Genomic DNA, 23,085 nt, shown 5'->3' with positions numbered 1-23,085 from the left:
ATCATATGGGGTAAATTACTTACCCTGTTTCCTGAGCTACCCAACAAATAGGCTGGTCATCTGTTAGGTCTTTCCTAACTTTCAAGTTATGATTAGGAGCATTTTAAGACCCGGGATTTCAGGAATTTAATTTACATGTTTTGATAGTTCCCCCTTCCTTTATAAGGAAATATTTAGAAACATTACTAAAAACTGTCTTCTAAGTTCTGTTCAGAATGTATATTTTATAATGTATACTTATCTGTGAGATAAGCAAATATCTTAAATTTCATTTCACTAGAGAAACGAAACTAATATTTAAGTAAAAACTTCGGTATTTATATTGAGTATAAATATGCATTAAAGTAAATTTGATTCTGTATAAGCTCTTTGAATAAACTCTTGATGGCATTCAACACAATTATTACATTTCAATTATTTTATTTTAGTCTATTTTTATAAAGATTTTATTTCATTTTTTTAAATGTTTGTATGCAATTTCTACACCCAACATGGGGCTCAAACTAATGACTCTGAGATCAAGAGTTGCATGTTCCTCTGACTGAGCCAGCCAGGTGCCCCACAATTATATATTACTTTAATACACATACATCGGAAAAGTTAGCACTTATTTTTATAGAATCATTCTAAATATAACAAGATTATCAATAATAGTGAAAATACATGATCAAAACTGAAGATGTATCAGCAATATCAATACATATTAAGACATATTAAACTGTAAAACATTAGATTGTAGAGTATGGCCAACCTTACTTCAGCAGCACAGTTAATACTGGAGATAATTTTAGAATCTTAACGCCAATATTTACGTGCTGCTAAGGCACTGCTGACATCACTATCATAAGAGCCATGAATAAAAAGAAATATATTTTCTTCAGAAGATCAGATCCTTGTATTTTTGAGGCAGCACAATATGGCCTGCACCTTTTCAAAATCCACAAACCATTATGTGCTGCTACTTTACTCCAAGGTTTTTGTTTTTTTAAATACACAATAGCACCTAAAGATACAAAAAATTTTTTTCTTTTAGAAGAGAATACATTAAGAAACCTATGTTTAAAGATTAAAACTGACAAAAAGCTTCAGAATAGCATAATAAAATTTATTTCTACATCAAATGTTTAAGAAAAGCCTACTATGTGCCAAACACATTGCTATAGGTTAGGAACACAAAGATATGTAATATACGGAAATGAAAAGCATTTTTCATCCTTTGTCAACTTAATAAGCCAATACTATTAAATATTTGATTAAATTTTTGAATGTTATAATATATAGAAGTTAGTTTTTCCTTTTATAAACACAAAGTGAATTAATAAAATTTGGTCTTTACCTTCATAAAAGTGTTAATTTACAGACAGCATTGCATCCTTTGCAGTACACCTTTCAAAAGACCTCTTCATCAAGTAGGTTAAGACTTCATGTCAAGGGAAAAATAAGAAATGACATACAAACGCTCAGTTTCAATAAACTTAAGTGGGCAAATGCAAATATACTTTTATTTATATCTATCTAATCCATCTTGAGCCAGAGTGCATGCATGACTGTGAGTAGGGGTGGTGGTGGGTGAGAGGCACAGGCAGACAAGAGAATCTTAATTGGGATCCACCTCATGACCATGAGATCATGACCTGAGCCAAAATCAAGAGTCAGATGCTTAGCCAACTGAGCCACCCAGGTGCCCTCAAATAAATTTTTAAAGGAAATCCTGCTTAAGATCTTAAGATTCTGGGGCACCTGGGTGGCTCAGTGGGTTAAAGCCTCTGCCTTTGGCTCAGGTCATGATCTCAGGGTCCTGGGATCGAGCCCCACATCGGGCTCTCTACTCAGCGGGGAGCTTGCTTCCCTTCCGCTCTCTCTCTGCCTGCCTCTCTGCCTACTTGTGATCTGTCAAATAAATAAAATCTTTAAAAAAAAAAAAAATTCTATCTCTCCCTCTTCCCGATACCAATCTCCTCCCGCAAAGGTAATTCCAGATTATGAAGCCTTGGAAAGATGAGTTGACTTTGTATTCAGAGATGAGAAATAAACTGGAATCTTGTGGCTCTAAATCTTCCTATATTCTACCTGCCTCCTCTCTTCACTAGGCAAGAAAGTATACTCCTAAACAGTTTCCACTTACTCAGATGTAGGAAATGCAATTACTTCTCTAAAAGAGACTATAAAACTACCATCATTCTAGTTCAAGCCTTGACAACCTTTGCTCCAGTTTTCCCACCATTAAAATGGCCACGCTAAAGCTATGGTATAGAGGAATGGAATAAGGAGATGTAAGTGAAATGTACATCTTCTCATATCTAATTGTTCACAAAAGCACAACTGTCCTATACTCTACATTTTTTGTTAGCATCTTCCCATTAAAAATTATACGTAGCTAATTTCCCGAGCAACCTCTATTTCATATACTACTCTGCTCTATTACTGTCTCAAAAATTTTTTTTTTTTTTAAAGATTTTATTTGAGAGAGAGAGAAAGAGAGCGTGTGTGCGCATGCATGGGTGGGGGGGAGGATGAGAGAGAAGTAGACCCTGCAACGAGCACAGAGCCTGATGCAGGACTCAGTCCTGGGACTCTAGGATCATGATCTGAGCTGAAGGCAGTTGCTTAACCAACTGAACCACCCAGACACCCCTGTCTCCAATTTCTGCACAATTTCTTAGTATGTAATCAAAATAAATGTTTGGAATGACTTTGAGAAATACACAATATATACTTGCATTTATCAATTGTGTATATACACATTTTGTTTGTCCATTTATCTGTCTAAGGACATTTAAGTTGCTTTGCTCTTTTGGCTATTACGATTAACTTGCTGTTATAAATATGGTACACAAATATCTATTTTCAATCCTGCTTTCAATTCTTTTGGGTCTAAACCCCAGGATTACATGGCATTTAATTCTATTTTTAATTTTTTGAAAAATTGCCACACTGTCTTCCATAGTAGGCTCTATCAATTTACACCGCCATCAGAAATGCAAAAGAGTTCCAATTTCTCCACATCCTTGCTAACATTTTTTTCCTTTCTTTTAAAAAATAACAGCCATCCTTATGGATGTGAAGTAGTATCTTTGTGTGGTTTTGATTTTTTACTTCCCTAATGAGTAGTTTTTTAAGCATCTTCTGTTTATTGGTCATCTGTATATCTTCCTTAGTGAAATGTCTATTCAAGTCCTTTACTCATTTTTTAACTGGGTTGTTTGGTTTTGTTGTTGTTGTTGAATTATAAAAGTTCTTTATGTATTCTGGATATAACTATCAGATATATGATCTTCAAGCATTCTCTTCCATTCTGTAGGCTGCCTTTTCACTGTTGATAGTGTCTTTGATGCACTAAAGTTTTAAGTTTTGATGGAGTCCAATTTACCTTTTTGTTGTTGCTGCCTGTGGTGTACTATTCAAGAAATTGCCACCAAGTCCAATGTCATCAGGTTTTCCCTATAATTTTCTTCTAAGAGTTTTAGTTCTTACATTTAAGTCTTTGATCCATTTTAATTTTTGCATATGGTATAAGGTATGACTTTATATGCTGATATCCAGTCCTTTTCCCATTGATTTTTTTTTTTTTTAAAGATTTTATTTATTTATTTGCCAGAGAGAGAGAGATCACAAGTAGGCAGAGGCAGGCAGAGAGAGAAGAGGAAGCAGGCTCCCCGCGGAGCAGAGAGCCCGATGTGGGGCTCGATCCCAGGACCCTGAGATCATGACCTGAGCCGAAGGCAGCGGCCCAATCCACTGAGCCACCCAGGCGCCCCCCCATTGATTTTTTTTTTAAAGTAAGCTGTGCCAAATGTGGAACTTAAACTCATACCCCTGAGATCAAGAGTCACATGTTCTACCAACTGAACTAGCTGAACGGTCTTGGCACACATATTAAAAATCATTTCATCATTTATGTGAGGGTTTATTTCTAAGGCCCTCTAGTCTATTCCGTTGGTCTATATGTCTGTCTTTATGCTAGTACCATACTGTTTGATTACCAGGATCTTGCATGAACTTTTGAAATCAGAAGTGTGAGATCTCCACATCTGTTTTTTCAACACTGTTTTGGCCATTTGTTGTCCCTTGAGAGATTCTGTATACATTTTAGGGCAGTTTTTCTATTTCTACAAAAATGTCATTGGGATTTTGACAGGGATTGCATTGAGTCTGTAGATCACTTTGGATAATACTGTCATCATAACAATACCAAGACTCCCAAAATGAACACAGGAAGTTTTTCTATTTGTGTCTTAAATTTTTAAAAATATTTTTATTTATTTTTTTGTGTGTCTTAAATTTTTTTAGTAATGTTTTGTAGTTTGCAGTGTAGGAGCCTTTCACCATCTTGGTTAATTTTATTCCTAAGCATTTTATTCTTTTTGATGTTATTATAAATATAATCATTTTAATTTAGTTTTTGGATTGTTCACTTTTAATGCAAAGAAATGGCACTGATTTTTGAGTGTTGATTTTATATCCTGCAACTTCACTGAATTTGCTTTATTAGTTGTAACTTTTTGGGGGGCGGTGGGGAACCAAAGGTTTTCTACGTATATGATGATGTCACCTATGACCAGAAATAATTTTACTTTATAAATATTTTATACCTAAAATTGGTTCAGAAGCTGTTTGGCAACCTTGGTCTATTCATTTTATCGTTCTTCTAGAAAACCATCAGACAGATGTCTCTTCTCTCCCTTCAAATTTCCATAATCTCTCTCCTTTCATCCTCATTTTCACCCAGGAAACAGAAGCTATTAAAAGAGAATTTTTGTCAATTTCTACTACATCTACTTACCTTTATATATATATATATATATATATATATATATATATATATATACTGATATAACTCTTCTTTCTCTGTATACTGGTTAAGCAATCACTGTTAAGATACAAACCTTCTCTTATATATTATATTTTATCCTCTCTTGCTCACTTAAGGATATTCCTTTAGCACTCTCCCCTGCATCTTTAGTTTTTCTACTGTATCATTCTTATCACTTAAAAAAAAAAAAAACACTATAATTTCTCTCATCTTAATATCATCTCTTAGAGGTTACTGCAATTTTATCACTGATGTTTTAATAAACACCCTCAGGGGAAGATATTTTCCTATTTTTATTTCTATTTTTAACTGAGATAATAAAAAAAGAACTGCTTTCTATTTGAAAGCCTGATGGATTTAAGCTATTAGCAAAAGTATCTTTCACACTCAAGAAAAATATGGAAATTCTTGATTTAAATGTATGAATAAATTGATTAATTCCAATAGAGTAGTTCCAGCCAGATAAATCTCCCTTTACTTGTGTTTAACAACAAAACAACAATAATCTCCCAGTCTGGTAAGTTTTGAGTCTTCCTTTCCACTTAATAATCACCTCTAAAGTAGGTTTTTTTTTTTAAAGATTTCATTTATTTATTTGACAGAGATTACAAGTAGTCAGAGAGGCAGGCAGAGACAGAGAGGAGGAAGCAGGCTCCCTGCTGAGCAGAGAGCCCCGATGCAGGGCTCGATCCCAGGACCCTGGGATCATGACCTGAGCTGAAGGCAGAGGCTTTAACCCACTGAGCCACCCAGGCACCCCTAAAGTAGGTTTTATATTATGCTTTCAAGAAGGAGTTTTTTTAAAAGATTTTATTTATTTCAGAGAGAGAGAGAGAGGGAGGGAGGGAATGAGCAAGGGAAGGGGAGTAGAGGAAGAAGCAGCAGCAGAATCCCCACTGAGCAGGGAACCAGATGTGGAACTCAATCCCAGGACCCTGGGATCATGACCTGAGCCAAAGGCAGATGCTTAACTGACTTGAGCCACCCAGGAGCCCCAAGAAGGGGTTATTATAAACTATAAATTTCTTTGAATCTACAGAGGGCTTCATCACATGATAGAGATATTCAGATATTAATACACGCCATGAAAATATTTTTGCTCTTTTGTTTAGACATACCCACTATGTATTAGTACATTGCACTGGGTTTTTCAAATACTTAACTTCACTTTTAATCTGGTATCAAGACTATTTGTAATAAATACTTTCTTCAAGTATGCTTCAAATTCTGCAACATAAACCTTTAAGGAGCTGGCTACATAGTCCATGGGTCAGAGAATGACTATACTTGCTCAGGCCAATGGAATACTACACTCATGGTATGAAATGTTGATACTATACCTGGAGAAAATTTAAAATTAGTCATGCTGTAATATCTTCAAGAATAGGCCTAAATTATGGGGTTTAACTAAACTGTGTGACAATTTTATTTAACTTAATGATTTTTTATTACCCTATTAAGAAACTGAAAGTTTTGGGGAGCTTCGGTAGCTCAGTTGCTTAATACAGACAGATAAACACCCAAAATATCAAGGTTTGTGTAATTAGGACCTATCCAGTATTTCCTACTTCTTTCCAATTAGAACCCTCTACCACTCCAGTTAAAAAGTCTCTTTTAAGAGACATGACAACCCAATACAGTATGTGGACCTTTCTGAAATAATCAGGAATTTCAAGAGAAACTAAATGTTATTACAGTAAGGGATTATTATTCATTTTATTATTATAAGTATGGGTGGCTATACATTTAGGAAAAAGATTCCTGTAAGTTAGAGAAGCACAGAAAGTATTTATAAGTGGACAAAAACTGATCAGGCATGTGCTGTGGCCACCAGGTAAACAGCAAGTGGAATAAAATACTTATCATGCTTTTAATAAATTGTTTTCAGTTCTTTATTCTCCTAAACTATATATTAGTTATATATATATATAAACTATATATCCTAAACTATATATTCCCACCTGATCTCTGAATCTTCACTGAAGCTGCTGCTGGAGGCTAAAATACTCACTAATCCCCTTTCTATTTATTCCTACTATTTCTATTTCTATTTCTATTTATTCCTACTTTGAGGACAACTTAAGTGTATTCTCTCTAGTGCATTCTTACGTCAACCTTTCTGGCTGATACTGAATTGCCCATTTATAAGAACTCCTGAAGAGAGAAAATTACTATCAATTCTGAATACTGTGTTGAGCAAATTAACTGGCTTAATTATTTTATATCTATCATCCATTCAGAATATTCAAACTGGACTACCTATGTACCTACCAATGCTTCCTGGTATGGTCCACACCATTTTCCTACTTTTATATCTTAGTCCACTACAAACATTACAGTGCCTCCAGTTCTTAAACTGTGCTTTCCATTTTGCTGGCTAAAAAAAAAGCCACATTCCTTAACTAGATATGGGAAGAGCCTTACTGGCTAGATGCAGAACCAAACAAAGAGCTATTAAAAAAAAATTAGAGAACAGTACCATTCAGTTCTTGTCCTTTACCTTTATCAAAGTCTTAGTTCCAAGTGTGGTGGTTTATATTCTGGCTTGTACGCTTTTAATTATCTTTATTAGCTTTTGATATATATCAACTTTTCATTTTTATGATCTTCTAAGAAAAAAACAGTCATTTTGAAAGGTTAGACAATAAATATGCTTAGCTTAAGAAGTCAACTTGAAGATGAATCTGAGTACACAGAAATCTTTAAATACCTTAGTTTTCATATTAGGTAAAAAATTTAATAAAAATTTAAAACACAATAAAAAAAGCTACAAATTTTATATGCATTAATGGTTTTCACCCCTCATCTCCTTTGTAAATGATTTGTCACTCCAATTTTGATTCCATTAACATTTTTGTTTAGGCATATCTACTATCTTAATGCTGCCTTAATTTCAATTAATCTAGTTTACATAAGGCATTACTGCACTTAACAAAAACATAAAAAATTTTAGGTATCTCTCCTAGGCTCTAAAATCATCCTGAGTGCAAAAGAATTTAATAGTAAATTTCTTCATTTTTAATTTTATCAATATAATAAACAGCAGAAATAGTTTACTGAGGCAGCAAAGATACAGAACAGTGAATCTGAATCTGGGAGACCCAAGATGGAATCCTGGCTTTACCCTTCATGAATCCTTATCTTCAGTAAGTTATTTTAATACATGGAACCCTGACTTTCCTTTTTGTAAAATGGGTTAGTAATGCCCAGTTCATAGCCCTGTTAAAACTGTACAAATTTAAACTTTTATGAACACATCTAGTAGTCAACAGGTATTTAATAAATGACTGCTGAATATAACTTCATAGGTCTTACAACATACTTTGGACAAACAGGGTTTCAGTGGAACTGTGATTGAACATGAACCAACAGTGCTGATGACAAAGAGAAAGTTAGTGGAATCAGGCAGGGTGCACTAACAGATCTTATTCATAAGAGAAATACTGTATTGTGTACCTCAAACCACACAGAGAACACTCAGTTCTGTATGCAATATTTTTGAAGGAATACTGACAAAACGTAGTGGATCCAAAAGTGGAATATGCAGGATACTAGTGATCTAGAATTCATACTATGAGAACCGCTGGAAAGACTTAGGTATGTTCAGCCTAGAGAAAAGACAGAAAAACTATTTTTAGAAGACCTATCTAGGGCCAAAGGATGGAATTATATACTGAACTGAAATCTCTCTTATGAGAATTTTATTTTTTATCAATTATTACAACTGACATAATTTATACCATTAAGGCAAAAAGCTTATCTATTATGGTTCTAATACTAAAACTCTGAGGATTAAAATAAAATGACTATAGATCAATTAAAAAATTGACTTTTAGGGGCTCCTAGGTGGCTCAGTTAGGTAAGCAGCCTGAGATCTGGTTACAACTCAGGTCATGATCTCGGGGTTGTGAGATCAAGCCCTGTGTGGGCCTCTGTGCTTAATGGGGAGTCTGCTTAAGATGCTCTTCCTCTCCCTTTCCTTCTGCCCCTCTGTGTGCGCTCTCTCTCAAGTAAACAAATAAAATTTTTAAGAACTGACTTTTAGAAAATTTCAAGCTGACTTATTAAGGATTTGGAGGACAGTCTGCATTTAAGTTCTGACAATAGGGCATTAACTATAAGGGGCATAAAGAAATAACTTGAGGAGAAAATTAAATGAAAATGAAACCGAAAAAAATTTTAAGAAATTTATTGGATGTACCAGGAAGACTGAAACTAATAGTCCAGACTAAAAAGTCAGGTGTGACTACCGACAATCTGACATGGATCTGTTTCAATTCTGCATTCAACTTATTCCTGTTTCATACAGAAATCACTTTGAAAACTCAATTTCAGGCAAAAAGATAGTGTTAAAGGGCAAGATTGCATTGAATAGTCTAGGACTGTTACCTATAGTATGTACGCTTAAACTTGAAATCCCTATTACAGCAGAATTTATCATATGTGTATGTTTATTTCCTATTTTAATTAAGGCCTGTGCTATTTAATTTTGCCTTGTTTTCATTCTCCTAAGAAAACATCAAAAGTAACTTCATAAATAAGAAATTCCCTCTTAATATTCTTTGAATCATCCATCTTGAACTGAGAAGTTGCTCAGGAAGGGTAAATAATGACTCCAACTCCTTTCTGAAATTTTGGCACTAAAACTCAAATTTTATGGCTGCTACTTTGTTGACAGCAGAAACAGCCTTGCATAGACAAAAGATCAGATTTCATTAATTTAAATTACTCTGTTGAACACATATATGTCAAACATTTAAGATCTTAAAGACAGGAACAATTGACATTTAATTAAACATTATCTAATTCTAAAAAAGAGCAGTTATTTGACCAATGACTGAAAAACGGTTGTAGCACATTGTAAATTTTCTCTATGTTCATAAACCTTAGAGCTTAACCTTATAAGAGCTTAGACTTGATATATTTAACTAAATTAATATCAAATGGTATTTGCAAACCTTCTTTACTACCAAATGCTGACAGTACCTAGCACCTTTATAAATTTTTTTGATTGTAAACACTGCTTACCACTAATCAAAGTGCCAAAAGAGCAATCTGTTTTTTTTTTTTTTATCTTTTTTGGCACAAATCTTCCAGAAACATTCACATTATAAAATTATTCAAGATAATTAAAATTTCCTCATGAGTGCCACAGGTAGATAGCAATTTGTAGAAGAGTATATTTCAATCACAAATAATGTAAAAACAGACTATTCAGTTATACTTAGTAACTCATACCAAAAGCATTACATTTTCATTGAAAATACAACAGAATTTATATCAGTTGCAATATTAATTACTCACTGCCCTACTAACATTCTGGTTTAATTTGCAGTACTTTTAGTCAGCCCCATATTTACATTACTTTTTTTTTTTAAAGATTTTACTTACTTATTTGTGAGAGAGAACATGGAGGAGGGGGAAAGGGAATTAGAGTCTTTGCTGAACAGGAAAGCTGGGCAGGGCGGGGGTGGGGGTGACGGTGGGGTTGTACTCCGGGGCCCTTGATCCCAGGACTCTGGGATCATGACTGAGCTGAAGGCAGATGCTTAACTGACTGAGCCACCTAAGTCTTCCTACATTATTTATAATTCAAGAAATGCCAATTTTTTTCTAATATGGTGTAATTACATGCCATTGCTATTCTCTTGCTAACTTTGAAAACATTTCTAAAAACTTACCTACTCAGTCCAATGTGAGAAATAATTTTTGCCATTTATATTTATATTAGACTAATTCTCTATAGCAGGAAAATAATCAGTCTCCTGAATTACAAGGTAAATTGTTTCCATGACCTTTTTTTAATAGGACTAACAATGACAGCCCTGAATGAATTTTCTGCTTTATCTTCTTATTTAAAAAGTCAGTGTCTTAAAATTTCTGCTGTTTTAGATTAGAAAGAAGCAATGATCTTAACTGCTGACAATGCACCTAAAGGTGTTATTTCATTTAGCACCAAATGACATACCTAGTTGTTTTAAGTTTATGCAACAGAAATATGTAATTTAAGCATATGTATCCAAAACAGCAACGTAAAAAAACAAAATACCGCTCAAAAAAGAAAAAGTTGGAAATTAAGGAAAGAAATATGATTATTTCTGAATGTTTTATGTTAAGCAATAAATAGAAAAATGAACCGAAAATATGTAAAAATGAACCGAAAACACCGCTATTATTTAATTCTGACAGCAGTAGATACAATGAAAGACCAATATTCTATAAATTTTGGAATATCCACATTCCACAAGTGGGGAATAGTTAAAAAAATACCCCTTTCTTAAAGAAAGAATGGCATTAAACAAACATAAGAGAATGACAGATGAGGGGATATACCCACATAATCATATAAATTACTGACTACTGTCACTATGTACCCATTTTTCTAGGCACTGTTTAATTAGAAAAATCATCATTTTAATAAATAAGATTAACGAGAACTCCACACATACTACCTAGAACAACCAGAAAACATTCTAATTATAAGACAGCAAATGACGTATCTTTAAAAGATGCTGGACAATATGCATGAAAGGCTATTTGCTTAGAAATTTATAAAGGAGAAGAAATAAGATTAGGAATGTGACGTTATCTATGCTTATAAATCTGTTAGAAGTTAAATGATACCTATTTCTTTTTGAAAAGCTGACTATTCTCCAGTATATACAGTTGGGAGTTCAATATCAATCAAAAAGATTTTTTTCTAAGATTTAAGCTAAAGTAAAACTGAGCTGGCTTCCAAGGGACCAATTAAGAAACTTATGCCTAAGCTATATAGGATTCTTTGGGGATTTGTAAATGTTTCCATTCTAGTTTTCCAGAGACAAAAATAAAAAAAGGAAAAAAAATTGGAGAAAGCAGTGATCTGTGGTATTTGGCTACTACTCTTCCAATGGCTCATTAATAAAGGTTTTCAGTATTTAATTGATTTCTACCCTAAAAACTACTTACTGAGTTCAATGGCTAATCTTCTATGATCATAAGGTCACTCCTCAACACATATACATTATTTACCAAGTCACTAATATAATGGTATTAGATGAGATAAGAATTTGATGCACTAGTTTTCACCTCAATGGGGCGATCCCCCAACACCAAGGACAGAAAACAGACGCACGTGAGTTCTTTTATTTAGAGATATAGAATTAGCTCAAGGAAGAGATAGAAATGAATCTTTTTGGTAACTGATTACCAGGAAAATAGTTATCTTGTACAGTTACCATGACCTTGATTTTAGAGTTTTTCTAGGGGTATGACATTGATTTCAGCTAACCTGTTAGAATTTTTGCCTTAGAATTTTTAAGTTTCTTGGGGCACCTGCATAGCTCAGTTGGTGGTTAAGTGTCTGCCTTCTGCTCAGGTTATGATCTCAGGGTCCAGGATCAAGCCCCAACAGGGCTCCCTGCTCAGTGAGGAGTCTGATTTTCCCTCCTTCTGCTCCTCCCTCTGCTCATGCTCACTCTTTCTCACTCTCTAATAAATGAAAGCCTAAAAAAAGAATCTGTTTCTCAAAACTTGAATCAATCAGCGTAAAAACATTTCTTATTCTCAGAAAGGTGTGCACGTGCATATATCAAAGGAAGGAAAAGTGACTGCCTTCCTATTTTTCCTACCTTCTGAAGTTTAAAAGTTAAATTTTAAGTATCTCACAAAAAAGTCTGCAGTGCAATCTAGTGAAATGCAAAAATAAATGAAAAAACTATTTCTCAAGTGAAGAGAATATTTCTAATTTATAAAACCATTAAATTATTGTTAGAAAACCTGATTCATGAAGATAATAAAAAAGATAGTCATATATAAAGTCCTTTGAAGGAAAAGTGTTTAAGACTGTGATTCTCAGATTCAGAGATGATAGGGCCTGGCTGTAAAATACTTCTCAAAATCGAAACTTACCCAAAGCAATGATTTTATTCTTGCTCTAAATTGGGTTAAATCAATACCAAACTTCAACGTGTAGGGGGTAAGGGGAGATCAGAAAGTTGTCAATCTAGGGGTGCCTGGGTGGCGCAGTTGATTAAGTGTCCCACTCTTGATTTCGGCTCAGGTAATGATCTAAGCGTCATGAGGTCAAGTCTTGCATCAGACTGAACACATGGGGCCTGTTTAAGATTCTCTCTCTCCCTCAGCACTTGCCCCCCCACACTTGCTCTAAGAAAAAAAAGTTGTCAATCTAGGCTAGTAGGAAAAAAATTCAGAAATAAAGCAAAACCTGTAACCAAATACTAACTTTTTATACCACTGGTTGAGGTTAATACTAAATATTAATTGAGAGTAATACTTACAAGATAAGAACTGCTGGGCTAAGTAGGGGACTATTTTATTATGGTCTTCATTTTATCTTTATGAAACCTAGGAAAAAAATAAGAGTGAAGACTTTAACAATTTGATTACATTATGAAAGTTAGAAAATTTTCAACTGGGATTGATAATCATGATTTTCTGATCCTTATACAGCACAATCACAGATTATAAATACCCAGAAGCGTTTGTATATTTTAGTCCAGAGTGTTATCATTAGTTTCTTAATTTCTCTTCTCTATTACTATTACTTCTCAAAGTTTAAAAATCAAATATGTAAATGCAACTAAAACTCATACTTCAATGTCTAACTTGCAGCACACTGAGCTTCTAGAGGACATCATACAATTGCAGATATTTTAAGATAAATTCAAGATCATACCTCAAGACTGACCAGTCTTTCTCTCAGGCATATACATACGCACATGTACACAATTGCAAAATCTAAAAATCCATGTATTGCTCAAGAATTCTACTGTGATACAGTATAAATACAGAGCTTAAATTGGGGTTTCAAATGCTTAAAGATATGTTGGAAAATAATGTTATGATCTATAACCATAGCAAAAGAAAATACTATTATGAAATTACATGAAAAATGCAGGAGTAGTGATAAGAAAAATAGTTTCCAAGGTTGTTCTTTATTTACAAGAGCAGGAAGTATTAAAAGCCAGTATGCAAAGAAAGGAAACATTACAGCTTGTCTTTAAAATTGAAAAAATTTAAAAATATACTAACTTAAACTGGCTAGAATGTTTACTTTCTGTGGGCCATGACACTAACTTGTAGTTCTTACACCAATTAATGCTTAAGCACTTACTACAAGATATAGAATAGAATAAGTAAAATAAACTCATCTATTCTTTTAATGGAGCATTCTAAGTACACATCTTATTGTAGAGTATCTTCACCAAAATAAAGACAGCATATATTTTGGATATATTTGAAAAAATATCTCAAATCCACAGAAAAATCAAGCCAATACCAAAATGAATTCCCACATTCTACCCGTGGCCCGCTGACTGAATTCTAATATACTACCATGCTTATTTTGTTTTATGTGTCTTTTTTTTAAGAAAAAAAGACAATACATATAGTTGAGTCCTTTCTGTACCATACCCTGATCCCATTATCCTTCCTAACATAAAATCACAATCTTGAATTTGGAATTTATTTCCTTTGCATGCTTTTACACTACTACTATTGTAAATTCAAGTACTTAAAACATGTATCATTGTTTTCAAGGTTTATTAAAATGTAATATATACACACATTCTATAAATTTTATTATACAATACATATCCTTCTGTAGTTTGTTTTTGCTGAAGACATTCATTCATGATCATACACAGAGCTCACTTTAATAGCAGTATAATAAACAGTTCATCATATGACTATGCCACAATTCACCATTTTCCTGTTGCTTAATGTTTACAGTGCTTTTGATTTTTTTCTATTAAAAATAAAAGTAACAAGACTTTGCCATACATGTCTCAGTTTATCTAGAACATCTACGAAATGGAATTGTTGGGTTCAAGCCTATGTATACTCAATTTTACTAAGATATTGTCAGATGCTCCCACAAGGAGCATATGAAAAGTTCATTTTCTCCAAGATCTCGAAGTACATTTAAGAAAAAGAGCCACTATCTAGAGGAGTATTTTCAAAATTCTTAAGTGATCAAATCCTTCTGTTTTTATCAAGTGTAGTTCTAACATAGATATATTAAATGTTTTAAACAAAAGAGACTAAAATTTGCCCTAAGGTACCTGCACAAAAATAAAGCTTTCATGATAGAGATTTTCCTCATATGACTGAGGAAATACCAAGACTTCATCTAGAACTACTGCGGTAGAAATTATAAGATTCAGCATTAGTTACTGAGCTTAGATCTACAATGACCAAAGAGTGTAGGGGGAGCAGAAAATATAAATGGTTAATTATTGTGAAGAATCCTCCCCCATTTCATTTTGGGCAGTGCTCCTCACATGTGGTGCTTCTAAAAAAACTCACTTGGAGCTTGTAAAAAATACAAATTCCTGAGTCCTGGGGCTCCAGAGAATCTGATTTAGCGGGTCTGATAAAATGCTTTGTTCTAAGTTATTCTGGTCCATAGACACTTTAGTAATTCATAGTAAAAACAAGGTGTTTTAAATATAAAGGATTTTATAACTCACTTTTTAATTAAGAGAGGTAGCTAATTAAAATGTTATCTGTTAAATTACATCAACATAAATTACATCAAACATTCTGGTAATAGCAAAAAAAAAAGTTATGGTTGAATATGTTAGACACTTCATGTTAGACTAGGTTTTAGGCTCATTTATTATTTCAGGTAAGCACATACTACAACAAAGCTCATTTTGATAGTATTAGGAGAAAATTCATATTCTGAGTTTACTGTTATTGGAAATGGAAAACATTATGAGTGGGAGTGATTAGTTGTGATTTTAATGAAGGTAACCAAGGAAAAACAATGATTACCTTTTTAAAAGAATGCTACTGCAAATGTCAAGACTTTAAACTGGAACATTAGGTTTATACACTAAAAATGTCATTTGTAGTTTTCCACCTAGAATGCTACAAATAAAATTGGAACTTTAATAGCAATTTAATATTCATTTCCCTGTAACTACGACCTATTGTAATTTTATCCAGGTACAAGATGAGAAAAATGCACAGATATTTAGGTTATGCAAATATGTGCAAATTCAAATTGTAAAAATAAAAAAAACCCTATTTATATTACAAAGCCCTATTTCCAAAAGATTTAGAATAATCTTTATTTCCAGATATAAAGTTCAGATATACAACATTTTAAATAGAAAATGTGAAGACTTACTGAGTTTCCAGCTGTAGCCTGCTTTGTTTTAGTTAAACACTAAGCAGTATGGGGTATTCTCTTTTAGTTATAGTGAAATCAACAAGAATTTGGCCTTGTTTAGACTAGGCTACAAAACAAAGATAATATGGGCCCTGAATAAGGCTCCAAAGTGAAAGAAACACTCCTGTGTGGCCATAGTCAACTTTTCTTTCCTTAATGTAACACCTAACTTGTGCTATCCAGTAACTAATACTTTTTTTTCAATCTACCAGCTTAAAAGTGAAAAACACGAAACACACCAAACATACTTCCAGAAACAAGATGATTTTCCATTCAAACAGATGGAATTAACTGATAAAAATTAAATGAACTAAAACAGTACATAATAGAAAATAATATAAGTCTACAAGCTATAAGCAGAAAACTAAGTTTTCTTTATGCAGCTTGGAAGAAAGTAACTTTTTGTTAAAGAATATATTCATTATACTATATATGGGTTATAATGACAGTTGGGCCCTTCCTACCTGGTCTGTAAAAGCTCCTTTGGCCACCATTATTGCATACTGATGCTATTCTATACAACAGCTGACAAGCAGTAGCAATCTCCCAGCCCCTGTTCCCAGCTGTAAGGGACAAGAACAAGGGCTGTGGTGATACTTGTTTATTCATTGTTGTTGCTGCTGCTACTGAAGCAGGAAGCTAAGAAAAGCATATGCAACTGACACAGAAGACAAAAATGACTCTAGTCCAACCTACCTAACAGGTCAGCTTTCATCATTTTATGATAAAATTGCTTAAAGAGAAATTTTTTCTTTAAAAATTAGGACGGGAAGAGAAGAAAAGACAAAATGAATGTTCTGATCAGAAAGGGAACCTATAATGTATCTAAGGAAAAAAATTAATGACACTTGTAATTATCTTCAGCTCCTAGTTTAGATTTAACTCAATTATCAACATTCTCAGAAGAGTTTTAACAAGGTTTGGCATGAATTCATAAATCTGTATTATCTTTCCTATCCACTCTACTGGAAAATAAGTACCTAAACTTTAATCAAGAAATGAAATTATATTTTGCTTATAAAAAGTTCCAGGCTCCCAAGTTCCACATATCTAATCATCACCATATGTTTGACATCAGATCCTATTAACAAAGAAGTAAGATTTTAGTCCATAAATATTTTTTAACAAAACTCCAACTATTAAAAAAATTCCTACTTGTAGTTTATCTACTTTAAATGTGTACTACAAAGCTAAAAACTGAGTATAAGTACATAAGATCAATGATGAGTAACAGAGAAATATTTATTCTGTCAAATTATCTTTAAATTTAAATGTGATGTTAATTATGGATTTATAACTTCAATTTTAAATGCAATCTTTATCCTTTAATACCTTAGGCAATTTTTGATTTTGAAAAATAAGAAGTCTAAAAAATTAGGAATCTATAAATTATTTTTAAAATGCTAGAATTGGCTGATAAGTCTAAATAAGATCTAGTCAAGAAGGCTAGATTTCGGATTTTTTTAAAATAAAAGTATCAAATACAGTAATATTGAAAATTCAGATCGAAATAATTTGGGAAAAAGGGAAAAAATATTTTATTTTTATAAAAGTTGCAAAAACAATTGTTCTGCTTAGCAGCAGTCCAAAAACAAATAATGCTAATAAAAATAAAAGAAATAATTCTGAGGATCACAGGATAACAAAAGTACTAAATATTTTTATTATGAAAGCCATAGAACGGAAAAAACTGACAGCAAATATCAAAAAAGGATTTTTAAAAATTAAGACATTTACAAAACAGTAATAAATTAATAAACTATTAACTAGCAGATTAATCAGTCTCAGGAACTACATCTGAAACATGCTGCAAGATTCTCTTCCAAGTGACTCTCATCATGAAATAAGAAAGTAAAACTAAGTCAAATCATATATGTTAATGAAATACCAAGTGTGACTTGGGGTGCTAAGGACTGAAATTCTACTGCAAAATATTTAATGAAAAATTTAAATCATCTCATTAATTAAATAACACAGCTTGAAGATGCTTAGAAAATAAAATTCTGAAAAGAAAAAACAGATTAAGTATATATTTTATTTGTTGGTCAGAAAATAACCCAAAATATACACAAAATTGCTTCAAACATTTAAAAAATTTTTAAGAAAGTTAATTGTCTATTCTTTAATGATTCTCAGCAACATTAGAAAATCCCAATAAAGGAAGCTGTTACAGCTGAGAAATTGCAAATTTGTTGTCCTTATAAACTAGAATTATACATCAATGACAAATAATGAATAATTTCAAGTCCCTTCACATGTAGACATGTTAAATTACTTCTGTTCTAGTTTATCCAAAATATTCTTTCCCCCCAAGAGTAACTATTTCAACAAAACAGGAACACTGACAGTATAACTATATTTTAGGAACAATTAAGAATTTTTTCTTGAGAAAATGAATGTCATTTAACCCAGAAAGTGCATTTAACCAAAAATATGAATGCTGCACAAAAAGGAAGTCTATCAGTGAAAAAAAAATAACATAGTAAATCCTTTTCTCCAAATCGTGACATAATAAACTACTTATCAAGGCTTAGCTAGATATAATCAGGTTTGCAAATTTAAAACACTCAAAATCCTTAGAAAATGTCCTTTAAGGGGTAAAGGCTAGCCAATCACGCATAGCAGTAAAAGCCTTTATTAACCTGTCTCCTAAAATAACATATACTACTAATTAGGTTAAAGTTTCTTACTCTGTAAGAGCTGACCAAATACAAGAAAACTATTAATATTTGCATCAAGTCTCTTAGATGTTAAATTATTTAGGAAGCTAAAAATCTGGAAGTTTATAAGCCAATATATAGCTATAGAGGGATGATTTTATGATGCTAAATATTTGTGTTCAAACAGTAAGTTCTGACAATTTCAAAGATCTCAAATCATAAACACTCTAAATCAGAAAGAACTCTGTGGATTTATGTCTTTATTTAAAATATGAATTCGAAAGCTATGTTTATTCTTCCCTTTAATAATAGTAGGCTGTGCGTAAAAGATATCTGGATTGAAAGTGATAAACTGAATCTAGTTTTTATTTTTTTCCCAGACACTCAGACACCGTATTTTTCACTTTTCATCTTAATGTTGTCTAATCTGAAAATCACTGGTTAAATGGGGGGGGGGGGGGAGAGTTGTATTCGATTTGATCCTATTCAAACTAAGCTGCTTTTTCATAACATTCTCAAGTCTAGGTTATAAAGACATTCTATACCTTGTATTTATCTCAAACAATATAGTGACACTTTTACAGTATAATGACATCAGTACCTGAATGTCACCCTTAAACTGATTTCTATTAAATTTTAACATTTTATGTAACATTAACTATTAGTGGATTCATATTCCTGGATTATCTAATATCTAATAATAAATATCAAAGATTAGTTTTTAATATTTTGGTATATATCTCAATGTTCAAACACACATTGGAGAATTTGGAAAAAACTGAACGTTGTTTAAAGATACAAGCAGTTCTATGATTACACTTTGCTCTTAAGACTAAATTACATTTTTCTTAAGAAAATAAAACATTATATACTAATGTATATAAAGTAAATATTTTTAGGTGAAAAAAAATTTAAAGAAAAAATTGTAGTATGCTCTATTTTAGAAGACCTCACTTTAGCAAACAGTTTTTTAAAAAATTATGGTTAGTACTTTATCATGAGACTAATATTTTTAACATGGAAAAATTAATCAATACTTAGTAATATTGTTCAATAAATTCATTTATATTATACTAGATCACTATTTAGCAATCCCAAAATTTTTATTAGGTAAGTATCTGAAACTTTCAAATAAAACTATAAAAATGTAAATAAATATACAAGAAAAGTGGCTCTTCTGATAAAGTATTTTGGAGGTAAAAATTAAGTTACTGGAAGTTTTGGCAGTTTACATTTTTAGAGTTGCAATTTTTCATATTAATAATTTAAATATTTTACTCAGAGTATTTATGAGTAAGATAGTAGTTTCTGCTTAAGAAAGTGGGTTTTTCAGTTTCAACCAAAATGCCACTTTTGGTTAGGATGGTATTTGGAATACTCTAAATTCTCTTAAAATAGTCTAAACTTATCTAATCTTACAGGCTTTACCTATCACTATACCTGCCAAAGAGTTGAGCCCCAAATTCTATTTGATTTAAACCTCCCATTTTGAGATGGAAAGTCCTATTTAATTCATATATATATATACACATATATATAACCTTAAGAAAAAAGAAAAATCACTCTATGTACTTATTTTTAGAATAACTTCAATTGGAATTGGACCTAATAAAACATAATGAGAATATCAATTATATTTAAAAATGTGGAGTTTTAATAAGCAAGAGAAGTCCACTTGGGCTACTTCACAGATTTCTATTAATAAATCTTTAATGATTTTTAGATCACTTAAAAAGTTCTGGCTTTACTGTCTAGTCCAATTATATTGCAAAGATATAAAATAGTTCCCTTTTAAAATTCATTAGTATACCTTAATCTCTTATCATGTTCCAATGAATTATGTGAGTGTTCAATCAAAGAAGTTAGGTTGTTCTCCAGAATTGGCTCTCTCCTAAAGGTCAAAACCTGCAATAAAAATGTCATGTATTATAGCATGAAGACACTCAACAGATTTCCGCCTCCTGAAGTTCCACAATTGATTCCTGAACACTGAGGTAAAGTCTTCAAAATGACCCCAATATTGCCTGTGTTCAAAGAAAACCTAACTTGAAAATAATGTTTTTTAAGTAGAAATAACTTGATTAGAAACACCTGTGATATGCTTTATCATCTGAAGCCTCTTCAAGCAAATCAGATTAATATGTTTCTGCTTTCATTTCTCTTTAGGGCATTCATTTTCAAAGTTGTGCGCGTGCATGGGTGTGGGTGTGTGTGTGTGTGTGTGTAGGTAAGTACTAGAGGACTGTTAAAGGTGACTCCATAAGGAATATATCAGATATATAGTTTGTGCTTCCAAAACTCATAAAATCCACAGTTAAAAAAATTATTCAAAGGACAGATTTTTTAACTACCTTTCTCCCCAAATCATCGAACATTTTAATGATGACAGAAATTACCATTATTAAGTTTAAGTTTAGTCTTTTGCCTTGCCTGTGTGAACAAATAATACTGATATTTCTGAATATTTTAAGACATTACGATTCTAACAGAACAAAATTTACAATTAAAATTTTAAGCAAAATATTTATTAGTAAAAGTGGATGACTATTGGGCCAATGGTTTTTTAATTTTTCCAAATAAATGTGGTGTAATCAAATGTATACAAGAAGCTTCTTCATTTGTTCCACCTGAATCTTAATGATTTAGTGGCAATCAACCACCTAAAAATACAAAGTTTAGTTAAATTACCAAAGGCTTATAACATACTATATGTTAACCATAATGCTCAGAGCCTTCTACTTTTATTTAAGGATAGCTTAGGAAAAGAAATGAAAACCAAAAAAAGCTTTATTCCTCTGCCGCCAAAAAATTGACTGTTTAATGACAAAAACCACACAAATATCTGACAAATACCAATCCAAATACCATGACACTTTTAAAAATTAAAATCACTTCCACACAGTCTTCCTCAAAAAACAGAAAGTTTTCTGTATTTGAGCACTCTGAAAATTAAGGTATCATAACTTTAAAAAAAATCACAGAAAAATAGTAGAAACCAGTATATACTCCACGCCGAATGTTGTTTTTACATATCAGGGAAACAGCAAATACTAGATAATAAAGAACAAAAGACGTTTGAATGTAAGACAAATATTAAACCAAATGTAAGAAAAAAAGATGTAAAAAACCCCCTGAAATAAACTCAATGCCAAATCTATTACAAAATACAGTTTATTATTTATACTTATAACCCAGGGCAAAATCTTTTCAGTGCAAAGATTTTTTAGTGAAATAAGATTGGAATAAACCAAAGTATATTAAACTTCTCATAATTTGATAAAAAATGTTAAGAATAAAACTCATATATACATAATTTCAATTCCAATATTTGAAACTTGTCTTTCTAAAAGGAGATCCTAAAAGGAGACAGAGAATAGGAGAAAAAAGGCAAAAGAAAATCATTTCCCTATAAGAAAGCAATGTTTATAGGAAGGCTTTACAATTATTCATATATGCAAACAGACAAATACACAAACATGTATTAGTAATGTGATATTCTAAAATTGATGTTACTCTCATAATATTAAGACAATCACAACTTTAAAGTTCTAATACTGTCACTTGTAAAAATTTAAAGCAAAAATGGCTTAATCTAATTTTTGACACTTATTTGAAAGAAAGTGTTGGTTATTACTGATTTCCTTTGGTCTTAAAGAGATTTGGGGCTATCAAATTCCAGCAAGTCATAGTCTGAGCCTAATTACATGCCAGAATTAGTTGCCTGGCCACAGTGTTTCTAAGTTTGCTGAGTAAAAATTAATAATAAGAAGAAATAAAACTACATGTAAATGAATAGTATGACAATTCTAAGAAGTGTTTTCTAGTTGTAAGACCAAATAACCTGTTTCTTCCAAAAAAGGGTTAAAAAAAAAAATCACTGTGGGAATTATTAAGCTTCACTAAACAAAAGGAAAAAAAGGCAAGAACAAATTTAAGGCCATTAATTTTTTGAAATGAGATAAATTTTTATAAAATAAAATTTCAAAATTGTGTGTCTGATTCTTTTTAATTGGAGAAAACTTATGTATCATGTAGAAGAGAGATCTAATACAGTCTCTGGGCATTTATTTTTTCTTTTAGTAAACCAAATTAACTGACCTATATCAGTATTTCTGGATGAAGTACACTGTGACATTTTGAATAGTAACTGCATACCAATAAACAGAAATGTATAATTATACACATTTTCACAAAACAGAAACCAGACAAAAATGTAGTACACAAAGCATGATGAAACAGGGAATCCAGAATATGAAAGCTATTTTGAAATTTTCATCCTTAGTTCCAGTTCTTGATAATGTTAAAAGTGATATTAATTTGATCAGAAAAAAATGTGGTGTTACATGTAAACACCTGAGGCTGCATTTTGTAAATGTACAACTAAGACAAATTAACAGCATTAAAACAAAGCCTAAAATTGCACTTTTATTTGG

Source organism: Meles meles, chromosome 14 (genome assembly GCF_922984935.1).
Source record: "Meles meles chromosome 14, mMelMel3.1 paternal haplotype, whole genome shotgun sequence".
Classification (NCBI taxonomy): Eukaryota; Metazoa; Chordata; class Mammalia; order Carnivora; family Mustelidae; genus Meles; species Meles meles.
Note: the sequence above shows the minus strand (reverse complement) of the source record.